General features: G+C 41.6%; 1 protein-coding gene and 1 pseudogene across 6 annotated transcripts in view; one reads left to right on the forward strand and one right to left on the reverse strand.

Annotated features, from left to right (window-relative positions):
- PPP2R2B (protein phosphatase 2 regulatory subunit Bbeta) overlaps window positions 1-12568 on the reverse strand; it is a 394552-nt gene that overhangs the window by 246982 nt on the left and 135002 nt on the right. The gene's annotated exons all lie outside the window — the stretch shown is intronic.
- LOC109451142 (small ribosomal subunit protein eS27 pseudogene) lies at window positions 3495-3737 on the forward strand (annotated as a pseudogene).

Below are 12568 nucleotides of genomic sequence, written 5' to 3' on the forward strand. Positions count from 1 at the left end.
GCATCATTGGTGAATTCCTGGAAGCACGTCCCCATGGATCTGCACTGCCCTAATTAATATGCTCTCAGCCCATCCCGCCTGCCCTTGCCTTCCAGACAGAGGAGAAAGGGGATGAGACGTTAGATTTTAATATTACAATTCCAAATCATCTTTGAAACTTGATGTTTCTAGAAGCTGCTTTAACATTTAGTCCTCAGAGGAAGCAACTGGATTGCGTACTAACCACCACAAATCTTCAACTATCCATCCTTCTATCCACGAATCTGTTAAATTTTATCTACTGCCCACTTAGGTTCTAACCTGTGTACCATTTTTAAAACTTCATAAAAAATTCACATGAAAAAGTCTCAAAAAACTTAGTATTCTCACTTCAATACCTCAAGACACTTCAGAGAAAGAAAAATGCCCTAAAAATGCACACAAAATGAGCTGAAACTTCAAATTTACTCCCAGCGATACTCCCCAAAGATTGCTGAAATGCAGACAGACAATATGCTTTGAAAATGGACCAAAAAAAATCACTCACTAAAAATATAATCCCACTGGTAGTTTATAAGATTTGCACTTTTCATTTACCTCAAATCATGCCCCCACATTTTGGAGAAAGCTATAGAGGCATGAAAGTCTAAAGCCAATGACAGAGTCTGATTTGCTCAGATTTGCCTGGGTTCAAATCACATTCAACCACACACAGTATTAACAACAACAACAAAAAGTTAACACAGCTTTCAGAAATATCAAATTTGAACCCCACAAGAGACGAAGTCATTAAGCAACGTTACTGGTTGTCGTACTGGGTCAATCATTCTCTGAAGTTCCCTACTCACCAGTTTGGGGAAAATTAACATTTCCATACACTTATCTACAAATGATACCTTGAAACCATGAACATCGTTGTATTTAATGTAGGTGGGCAACTAAATCCCAGAGAATAAGCTCTTCACCCATGTATGTATTCGATGGCAGAGGCTGAGGACTGATCTTGCCTCTCTCTCAAAACAAGTAAAAGTACCTGGGGCTTTAGGAAAAAACAAGGGCGATGGGATCAAATTCAAGTTTCATGGCTCTATGTTTATGATTTCTTTTTTTAATCTTTACCTATGTTTCCTGATTTGAACTTAAACACGGAAAATCCGTGACAATGCGACTACCTCTAAACCTCCCGCATTAGGTGATTGGTAAAATTATGGTTTAACTAAAGGATGTTACAGAAAAATGCTCACGGTATTGTATATGGGACAAAAACAAATAAAACAATAGCTATATCACCTGGAAGAAAATACACCAAAATGATTATGTCTGGGGATACAGGTAAATTTGATTTTTCTTTTTTACACTTTATAGTCCAAGTTTTCATCAGTGAAATGTAAGTTCTCTCATAGCCTCTTTTTTTATATTCATGTTCTTATGTCTGTTTATTTAATGTGTATCTTCCCAATAGAATACAAGCTCTATGACAGCAGGGTGTATGTCTGTTTCTTTCTTTCTCATTATATACCTTTTCTTTTTTCTTTCTTTCTTTTTTTTTTTTTTTTAGCATGGTGCTTAGTATATACTAAATATTTTTTAAATGGCTGCTGAGTGAATAATGGAGAGACACTACTTAGAAGAGGTGTGGCTATGTGCGGGGTTTCTAATAGGCTATCAAACAGTCTGTTACATCTCTAGTCTTCCATTCATTGGCTCAAACAACATACCATTTTCCTCGCTTACTTTTGCCTCCTACCATCACACAAGACTCTGTTCCCCACTAGGAAATCCTTTGCCACTCCTCTCCACCTGTCACAATCTCACCAAGACCTGTCTTTCCTCACTAAGCCATTCCTGCTCAGTTAAACTTCCCTCTAGCACTTACTGCAACCACTCACTTGGAAAAGAAACATTTTTGGAACTTCCATTGGGTTCCAAACACTTTTTCAGAACAGGGCCAGCAAACTACAGTCCATGGGCCACCATTGGATTTTGCAAATAGAGTTTTGCTAGAATATAGCCACACCCAATGCTAACAAGGCAGAAATGAGTAGTGGGGACATAGCCCATATGGTCAGCAAAGCCTAAAATAATTACTAGCCCTTTACAGTAGTTTCCTGACCCCTGTTCTTGAACATTTACATACCTGTACAAAGTGGAGATGATACCAATATTTTATCCTATCAGAAGGGCAATATGGGATGCAAAATATATGTCCAAGGGCTTTGTAAAAAATAAATATTGTAATATACCTCAATTTCTTCTTAAGAACATACATTTTTGCATCAGACCATACCTGCATTTAAGTCCTGAGTCTGCTGATTACACAAATTCTCTAAGCTTCAGTTTCATCATCATTAAAACAGAAATCCATTCACTTTTCCTTAATAAACATGTAATGTGTGTTATTTGCCAGGCACTGTATAAGGTTATGGATAGACAACGGTGAAAAAGACCTAAAAGACTCACCTAATTCAGCTTTAATTGTAGGTATTTCTGATGGTTGTAAGGATTAAATGATCTAGATAGACACATATATTCATGTGTCTATATCCATATATATACATACACACACACACATCAATCTAGTACAGCATACACACATATATACATAAAATATAGAATATATAGAGTATGTAACTCAACTCCTGGTCCACAGCAAGCACTCAGTATATGATGGCTCTTCCTCCTCCTCATGACGACAATAGAAGCTCTTTTAACAGAACTCTAAGTAGCTGACTCACTGGATAAGAACAATGCCTTCCATTCTCTCTGTAAAATAGGCCTACAGCATGCTGTATAGGCACAGCTAATTTAGTAGGATAATCTCTGGTTCACAGGCACACTCCTGCTGCTTCTGGTTGACCCATGTGTTTACTGAGAGTTCAATGTGTTTGTTCCAAAATCTCTTAATGCCAGTGATACTTGTAATTTAATTAAATATCATGGAAGGTGATGAAAAGAAGGGTGTGAAAAGAAAGAGAACGATTGTTTCCTATGAAAACCAAGTATAGAATGTTTTGAAGAGATGATAAAGAATTGTTGAATTAAATCTGGGAGAGAGAAAATATTGGAGACAATCATAAAAATCCAGAAGGATCTGTAGCAAGATTGCTTCTTCAAGGTCTATGTTCTCAGTCAGACTCAAGGAAACCAAACTTGGACATGGTCTTTCTCATTTTGGGTGTGGTTTGTGTACAAAAAAGGTGATATCCCCCAATCAGAAGACTCATACACAAAGATTAAGCTTTGATTCTTCAATGGGCTCTTCAACAAATTTAGGCAATGATGTTTTAAAAAGATATATCATTTTTTTATGATTCTCTGACTTAACTTTTCCAATTTACCATCAACTATTGGTCCCAAATGCATGGAATGAGAGGGATTCTTTGATATTCACTTAATTCTCATGTATAAATAATATGTTAGCGGAGTGGGGGGAATGTTGCCTCATCCCCTGCCATATTTTATAGGTGAGAAAACAATCAGAGCCTTTCTGGTAGTGATGACCTCCCCATGGAAACATGCCTCTCACCAAGGATCTCCTTCATCCCTCTCCAGGAGAGAAGAGGAAACACAAGTGGAAGCACTTGGTGTGGAGCCCCAGTTCCTAGTTCATAGATGTGAAATGCCCAGGATGCTATAAAATCACCACCATCTTTAGCCGGTGGTGTTGTGTGTTGGCTGCTCCACTGTCCCCCGTCAGCCTACAGGTGAGGAAATGAGGGCTTAGACAAGGATGCTCCTTCAGAAGGAAGCAGCACTAAAAGCACTGAATCAAGATGAGTGGGAGACCATCCCAATAAAACACATTTTGGGTACAAAACGAAGAAAGGAAACAATCAGAGATGTAGCAAGATCTGTGCAGGCCACAGAGCCAGTGCTGCTGGAGGTGGGTGTAGAGCCAGGCAGGCTCTGGTTCTACCCTCTCAACTACCGCGTGGTAACAGAGGCAAACACAGCACAGACTCACGCAACCTGGCATAAGGTTAGATACAGGCTGAGAAGGACAGAGTGTCATCTGCCCAAAGAGATGGAAAGATGCTTGAGAACAAGAACTTGTACTTCCCCGTCGTCCTCAGCACAACCGGCACAGCAATTAATAAAACAAGTAGATTTCATTTGAGTTGATGAATTTCCTTTCCTACTTTGGATCTGTGGGAGAAATGGGAGTCTTCCTGATTTCTGAAAGAACCCGGTTCACATGGGGTTTATAAGCCCCTCCATGGAGTACACAACAGCAGAGGGGAAATTCTATTGTGCCTGTCAGATCGTGTCATTGAGAGCTCAGCCTCACCATGACTGGCACTTGCTCTTCCCTGTCAGTGCGGCAAGATGAGCAGCGGCCTGCTCACCAGATGGTTATTTGTTCCACCAGCCACCTTTGCTGCATCCCTGATTCACTCCAGCCCAGGACAGTCTCCAGCATTCATGCTGCAAGGCAGCTCCTGCCAACAACTTTGCCAAATGGCTCCTCTCAAAGCCATGGGCCGCCCAGACAGACTGGCTCCTCCATCTGCAGCAGCTTTTGGCAAAGAGACGCTTCCCTTTCTGGCTCTGCCTCTTGGCTGCACCAGAGTCTTCTTGCCAGAAGGATGATGATGATCTGACCCATCAGTGAGTACACCCAGGCCTGGAGTCCTGAGGCCATTTAAAGCCTATGCTTCTGTCCCCCAGTGCACTCCGGAGCACAGTGTCAGAGCATACCAAGGACTCTAGATGATCACACACAGAGCAGTGCATCACAGACACTCACAGCCGGACAGAGCATGCTGCCCCTCTCCCATCTTCAACCTCATTTTAGTAGATTAGGAAACTCACGCCCAGAGACTAAAAGTGACTAACTATGGTGGCAGGACTGGGAACAATACCCACTTATAATATAATCCACAGCACTGCTTAGAATACTGCATTGCCTTATAATCCTCCCTCCATTCATTTTCAAAGTCTTGATAAAAATTGGACTCTTTGTATTGGTATTGATTCAAAAGCATATTTCTTTACAGAAATGAATCGACTTTTCTCCGTGTCAACAGCATGAGTTTTGTTTTAAACAGGTGTGTCCATACACTCTGTTGATGAGATGACCTACTGCAGAGTTTAGGAATATGGGCTTGACTATCAGACAGACCTGGAAGTGACTTCCGTTCTGCCACTTACCATTGGGGAACCTTGGACAAGTAGTAAACTCCTTCTGCCTCAACTTTTCCCGTAAATGGGTATAAGGTCAGTATCAACCTATAAAGCTGTGAGGATTACATGAGAAGAATTCTTGAAAGCCCAAAGTTTGCCCCTGGCAATCGTACACCCTCCACAACTGCCAGCAATCAATATTACTTGTTAGTGATGCTTAAAGTCTCAGTGGCTTTGGTGTAGTCAGTACTGTGCACATAAATAGATATTCCCATTTTCTACATGAGGAAACTCAAGTTGGCGAGGTTGAATGACTTATCCAGGGTTAGTTAGAGAACAAATGGAGGACCAGAGAATCCTTTTTACCATTTCTCTAAGACATGGGAACCAATATCTTGGCTGTAAAGATGATAAAATCAGGAAGGAGAACATTTGAACAGAAGCATATATACGTGAATAAACACTGCAGCATCTTATATAACATAAAAAGCTGGGAACAATTTTCCATTCATCCACAAGGGAATTACTAAAGAAACTATGGTGCAGTCAGACCGTGGTCACTATTCAGCCATTAGAAAGAACAAGGCAGACGTAGGTGTCCTGATATGAAAAGATCTTTCAGATACATATCGAGTGGGAGAAAAAAACAAAGTACAAATAAAACAGTATGCATTCTGTGATCCAAAGAAACCAACCCCACCCCCCACAATGGACATCAGTACGTGTATATTTAAGTGTATAACCAGGCATACAAAGGTGACTCTGACGAAGCAGACCCAACCACTGTCAATGGTACCGACCAGGCAAGCAAATGGGGTGTGTCTGGGATGGAGGGTGTTCCTAATTTGCTTTATCTACTTCTGTAATGCGTGAATCGTTTCAAGTAAGAAGGCATTTATGTATTATTTGCCTTATAAATAAAGGCATAAAGACAGAGAGAAATGCAAATGACAACAGTGCAGCTGCTGTGACCCAACAGACCTCCTGACTTGGGTGTCCCCAGGCCCAACTTGACTTCTGCAAAGTTACATGAACAATGTTACTCTCTGCAGTTTCTTGCACAGCTCTCCTCTTTAGTAAAACACTTCCCGGTGAGACACTTCCTGGTGATATTTCGCACTTAGGGATCCGAGTTGTCTTTCAGACCACCTGGGGGTGCTCAGCATCCTGCTGCAATCTTCCCTTTTTGAGCCCTTTCCAGCTTTTCTACATCCGTTGTGTGTCACAGGGCTGATCGCCCTCCATGAAGTGGGGGAGGTGGCCTGCCATTCTGTGACTACTTCAGGTTGGTCACTTAACATGGATTTAGAGTGGCAGAATCAGCAATGCATGATGGAGGAGGCTGTCAGTCCCCCAGCATCAAGCCCAGTACACCTGGAATACATCTTCTCACAGGTAAGGGGCTCTTTGGCACAGTCCATCTAACAGACCTCAACTTTCTCAGGTTATAAACCTGCCTGTAGGGGTCCCTCCAGATCCTGAGAGGCCATGCATCTTTGTGAGCCTTGCCCCCAGTCTCCTTCATTTCTTTTCATTTGCTGTAAGCAACCCCATCTCTTTCTTCTAAAGCACAGGCCTGAGAATCTGACTTCCCCTTCTACAGTCCCATCTTTTTCCATTACCCACCATGACCTTTTCGGCAAAAAAAACAATTAATACTAATTAGTTTCCTATGGATTTCACACATGCATATCCTATCATTATTACTCCCAACTCTTTCAATAGTGAACTTGGAGCATAAGAATTCAAGGGTTCATGGATTATTTAAGTCAAAGCTCCCAATAGTCTTGTACAAAGAATCTGTGCTTCCAATGGGATAATTATGTCAGAACTGGCCTGTTATGTCAGAGGTGATGTTCAGCCTGATTCTAGAGTTCTACTGGAAAGGCAAAAGAAGGAAATTTGGTAGTGAAGATGACAAGGTTAGTGAAAGTAAAACTCATCTTATTAATGGGGGATGAGGAGAGACAGCCTTGCAGAGCTGCCCTGGCCAAAATGAGGCCTCAGACACCTCCACATTTATGTGCAAAAGAATATCGGCCATCACACAGCTGCCTCTGTCCCATGCCTTTTGCTTTGCTCCAGGAGATCAACTCAGCCTGGGAACTGCAGTGTGAGGGACATGGAGAAGGCTATAAAAACCCAGCTAATTTTCACAGTTTGATTGATCAATTTGATAAATATTTTCCTTCATTTCTTAGAGAGTAGAATAAACCTATAGGTGGAGGTGAGCTAAGGTTCTGGGGTTAGGTGGGGGAATTCAGCTCCTTCCCTGAAGGACAAACAGGAACGTGCAGACACATGCACGGCCGTACTGGGAGGAGATGGACCAAGTGAATTGAGCAGCATTGAATGGGCACTGGGGAGTGTATGCAGAGGGTAGCACGCGATCTGCATTTCTGTCCCCCTAAAATCCGACAAGAGGCAGCAGAGGTGGACAAAGACCACATGCCTGGAGGCCAGGCAGTCATGGGTTCCAATCTGGTTCTGTCACTTACAAGTATGTCCCCTTAACAGAAGTTTCTTTGCGAATCCAAACCTCGAAATTCTTATTCTGAAAAATGAAGGTAATGCAACCATTCTTTCAGGGCTGTGGAAGGCGATTAAATGAGTAAACACATGAGAAACACTGACAGTACTCAAGAAACCTTAGTTCTTTACCCTCAGCTAACTGTCTAAATTGGACCCTTCGTTTCCTCGTAAATGCAAATGCCAGAGTCTAGGAATGTCAGTCTACAGCTGTGCTCTTTTCATAGAGCATCACCAATATTTTGACAGGACTAGCCTAATATTATTCACCCCAGGTTCACTGGTACGTTTCTGACCAACCCTCATAAAGGGCTTGGGATTGCCCCTGGGGACCCGGATGCTAATAATGAATACTTGCTAGTGATTTTCAATGCACTCTGGTTATTACGTTTAGTAGCAGAACATTTCCCATCCCCAGAAAGGTCATTTATAATAGTATAAGGCAGCTTCTGCCCACCTTCCATTTCATAGTTTTCCGAGAACAGCAGAGAACTCAAATACTCATCCATATGCATTGGAAATAATATTCTGACCTGGCATTTGCATACAAATATACCAAAGCAACTTAAGGAACTACAAGGCGGCTCTCCATCATACCTCCTCCACGTATTTTTCCAATGCCTTCCCAGCACCTTCATATCAAACATTATTTTCATGTACCTTCCCAGATTTATTCATCATAGCTTCTCTCTTCCTTGAACATGGGTATGTGGGAAAAGCAGGGACCTTTACTTCCTCGCTTTTTTCTTGTGCCCCTAAAAAGCTATCACATTTCACAGGTCACACAGATCTCAAGTTGAGAGACCCTCTAAACTCAGTCTACCCAAGACTGGACTCTTCTTGCTGAGAAATGGCCATATAGCATGATTTGAATAATTTCAGTGTGTGGTTAACTCTGCTTACCAAGGCACTCCATTGTGAGATACTTTTTGTTACCATTTCTTTAAACCAAGCCAAGATCTGTTGCCTTGTAATTTTTCACTCATTGGCTCAAGTTCTGCTTGGGTGCTCTTCTCCTAGACATCTCACCTAGTCACGTGGTTTTAAATACCTTTAATATGCTGGTGACATCCCAAGTTATACGTGTAGTCCAGATCTTACTTTTGAGCTTCAGACCTAGACATCCAACTGCTAATCTGAAAGTCTCACTGGGAGACAGATGTCTCACATGCCCCTCAAATGAATCAATTGGCAAAGTCTTTTTCAGTTTCGGTGAAGTGCCCTGTGATGCATCCATTCTTACGGCAACATCCTGGGATCCACCCTTCACACTATCTCCATCTACTTCTCCATTTCTACCCACCCTATCCCACCAGGTAAATCCTATCCATTCTTCTTCTACAGCGTATCTCCAATCTGTTTAATTCCCTCCATCTTTACTGATGCCACTATCCAAGGACAGCCTCCTAATCATCTCCCTGCTCACTCCTGTTCACTGCCTGCCCAGCCCTATGACCCCACCCTGCATAGCAGCCAGACTAAGCTTTGCAAAAACAAACCTGATCATAGTCCCCCACCCGACCAAAATCCTTTAATGGCTTTCGATCCATCTTTGGAAAAGATCCAAACTCCTTATGGTCAATGAGGCTCAATGTGATCTGGTCCCTAAATACCTCTTCAGTCTCTTTTCCTAGCATTTTATTATGAAAATTTCCAGATAGACAAGCAAAGTTGAAAACAAATTTACAGTGAATATCCACTGACTGACATTTTATCATTAACATTTTCTACTTGCTTTATCATGTATCTACCATGTATCCATCCCTTTATCGTAGCCTTAATCTTTCTTGTTTTGGGTCCATCCCAAAGTAAACTCAGGCTCCAGTCTCATTTTCATCACTCTTCCTCTTGTCCCTTATGCTGCAGCCAGAGGCACCTTTCCATTCCTTGAATCTGTCCGACGGTTTAACATCTCTGGGCTTTGTACCTGTGGTTCCTTCTACCTGAAATACCTTCAGCTCTTGTTAATTCCTGACTCATTCTTTAGTTCTCAGCCTAAACTTTCTCAGAGAGGCTGTGTCTGAGCCCCCAATCTCAGTTAGACCTGCCTTTTTGCCTTGCATATGATCTCAAGGCACCCTGTGTTCTTCCTGAATATCATTTATCACAATTGATAACTATATATTTATTTGCAAAATTATTGATTTAACATCTGCCTCCTCCACTAGACTGAAAGCTCCATGAGGACAGACACCATATCTGTATTGGAACATGCTAGAACACCTCTGCAGAAAGTCAATTAACATTTGTTCAAGGAATTCAAGGCAGAATGAATTATTGGAAAGAGGTACATGGAACAAATGAATTTGTTCTTCCTATAATATATACAAGCAGTATATGGGTTTTTGAAGGCCTCTGAGAGAAGACAGAACTTACTTGCTGTGAGAATAAACCCAGCAGGGACATTAAGGCACATTAATAAATGGCAAGCTCCCTGGCTAGTAGCTGAGCCAAGAAAAGACGGGTGGGTTTTAATGACCTCTCTGCCATCTCCACTAGCTCTTCTCCTCAAGATCAGCCAAAATCAATACAATCCAAGGAAAAACAGTGCTTGCAGCTTATGTAATAATAACAACAGCTATAATATATTGAGGACATTTACTGAGGTCTGGGTTTGTATTAGGTGCTGTCTTGAGTGCTTTCTCTGTATTAAATAATTTTTCCTTGGCATAGGTTCTATTGCTATTCCCACTTTACAGCTAAGAAAACTGAGACCACAGTGGTTGTTTTAAAACATGTTCTTTGACTTCCCCTGTTATCCAGGTTGCCATTCCTGTAAACACCACCTATATAGATTATTCTGTCTGTGGCCCCATTTGTGAATAGGGAGATTAATCTAGAAAACTCTCAGACTGCTCTAATGGAGAGAGGGTTTTAGTTGGTTCTAACAAGTCTAAAAATATAGAAAGAAATCCACATACAGATCAAAGAGATTTGAAAAAGATGAACCCTTGGTTAGGAAAGTCAGTTCCATATCTAAAAAAGCCAATAAAACCACTGTGTTTTTGTTTTAGTGGTTATTCCAACCCCACCCATGTTTTTCCTCATATATAACCTTATATACATACTTCAAAATGATCCCTGCGAATAATTTTAGCCCAGATGGGAATACAGTTTACACACAAAGATAAAACCATTGTATCTTCCCCATAACAATAGCTCATGGTTATAGGCAAATGAGACAGAATAGAATTTTCTAGTGGGAGAATATGGGCTTCAGACAGTCTTGAGTTTGAAGACAAGCTCTTCCCTGACGATCTGTGTGACCTTGGCAGGTTAGTAACATTTCTGGGCCTCCACTGCTTAGTTTCCTTATTTTAAAATGGAAATAACAATACCCCCTTAGCAGGGTTTGGATATATTAAAATGGTACATATAAAAAGCTCAGCACAGTGCTTGGAGCATAGAAGATGCTCAAAGATGGTAATTTTAAAAAGGGAGGAGAAAGATAGGTTAAGGCAGGGAAGGGTGGTGACTTTAAACGACCAGAATAAAAGAAGAGTCATAGGAATGTCCTTAATAAATAGACATCAGGCATTTCTTGAGAGAGGGAGGGAAGGAGGGAGAGACAGAGAGGGAGGGGAGGAGAGATATGGAGGGGGGAGGGAGGGAGAGGGGGGGGAGAGAGAGAGAGAGAGAGAGAGAGAGAGAGACAGAGACAGAGACAGAGACAGAGACAGAGAGACAGAGAGAGCAAGAAGGAGGCTGACTGACTTGGGATCTGGGGTAAGTGTCCTTTAGCATTTGCATTGCTCTTAGCTGGATGAACTTGCCTACAGCTACCACTTACAATGCAAATTGAGCTTAGAGTCCTTCACACTAACTACACAGCAAAAACCTTTCAGCTTTAAATAGAATACTGCAGTGTGGAATGATCTGAGCCCAGGGAAGAAAAATTCAGAGATAAATGCGAAAGGGATCTTGGTGAAAAAAAATCTGACACACATGGGCAGGTAGGAAAATGCAGGAGACAAAAAGAAAAGAAAAGACTATGGAAGGACCTAGAAGCTAATTCCTCAAAAAGTTTAAGCTAATAGAGGGGACAAGAACTTTGGGGGCAAGCCCCGAAAAACATGGATTTTAACAAAGAATACTTTGATTGGGTGCTCTTTCAAGCTGTCCAGCACTTCTAAGGTATTTATCAGGAGAAGAAGGACCTTTCCCTCTGGCCAGCGTGAATGCATGAATGTCCCCTCAAATGAATACATTAAGCCTACAGACAACTTCCTGGTCTAACCAACTTCTGCTGTTAGCATTGTCTAAGTTCCACTTTGTTTTCTTCCTAGACCTTCACCACAATCAGGTAAAGACACCTGTAAGTCTTCCGTGAAACAAAGGTTTGTTTAGTTTTGAGCATCTTTTGTGGGTGAGAGACAGAGACAGAAACAGAGAAAGACAGAGATATCTGAGAGGTTGATGTAGAAAGATTTTAGAAAGCTCTTTGCTATGAACTCATGCCTCATTTTTGACTATATGAACCCAGATATTTAATCCAGAATCAGAGTTTACAAAAATGCCATAAAACAGGAACAAAGATTAGAGCCCAGAAAGCAATAAGGAATGCCATTGTTCACTCATTTCTTCATTCCACAGCTGACACTTCTATACACACGGCCCCAATTTGCCCGTCTTCCCAGCTCAGTAAGTTTCCTTTGCCTGCACTTGAAGGCATAGCGTAAGAAAACACGAAGGCAGTGCTCTCTTCCTTTGTTGTCACAAACAGAAAGAAGTGTCCCTCCCCTCTCCCCACTCCCAAAAGCCAATAGACCCAAGGCCAACTTCTCTCTTGGCTGACATGCTCAGACATAGAGATAATCATATTGTACCTGGTAACTGAGTCAGTGACAAAGCACTAAGACTGAGAAAGAACATCTTACAAACACATTGCAAATAAAAAGAATCAGCAAGTATGGTGTTTGGTATGGGGGAAGGAGCT

This window comes from Rhinolophus sinicus, chromosome 5, assembly GCF_057876585.1.
Source record: "Rhinolophus sinicus isolate RSI-liver-muscle chromosome 5, RSI-T2T, whole genome shotgun sequence".
In the NCBI taxonomy this organism is placed as follows: domain Eukaryota; kingdom Metazoa; phylum Chordata; class Mammalia; order Chiroptera; family Rhinolophidae; genus Rhinolophus; species Rhinolophus sinicus.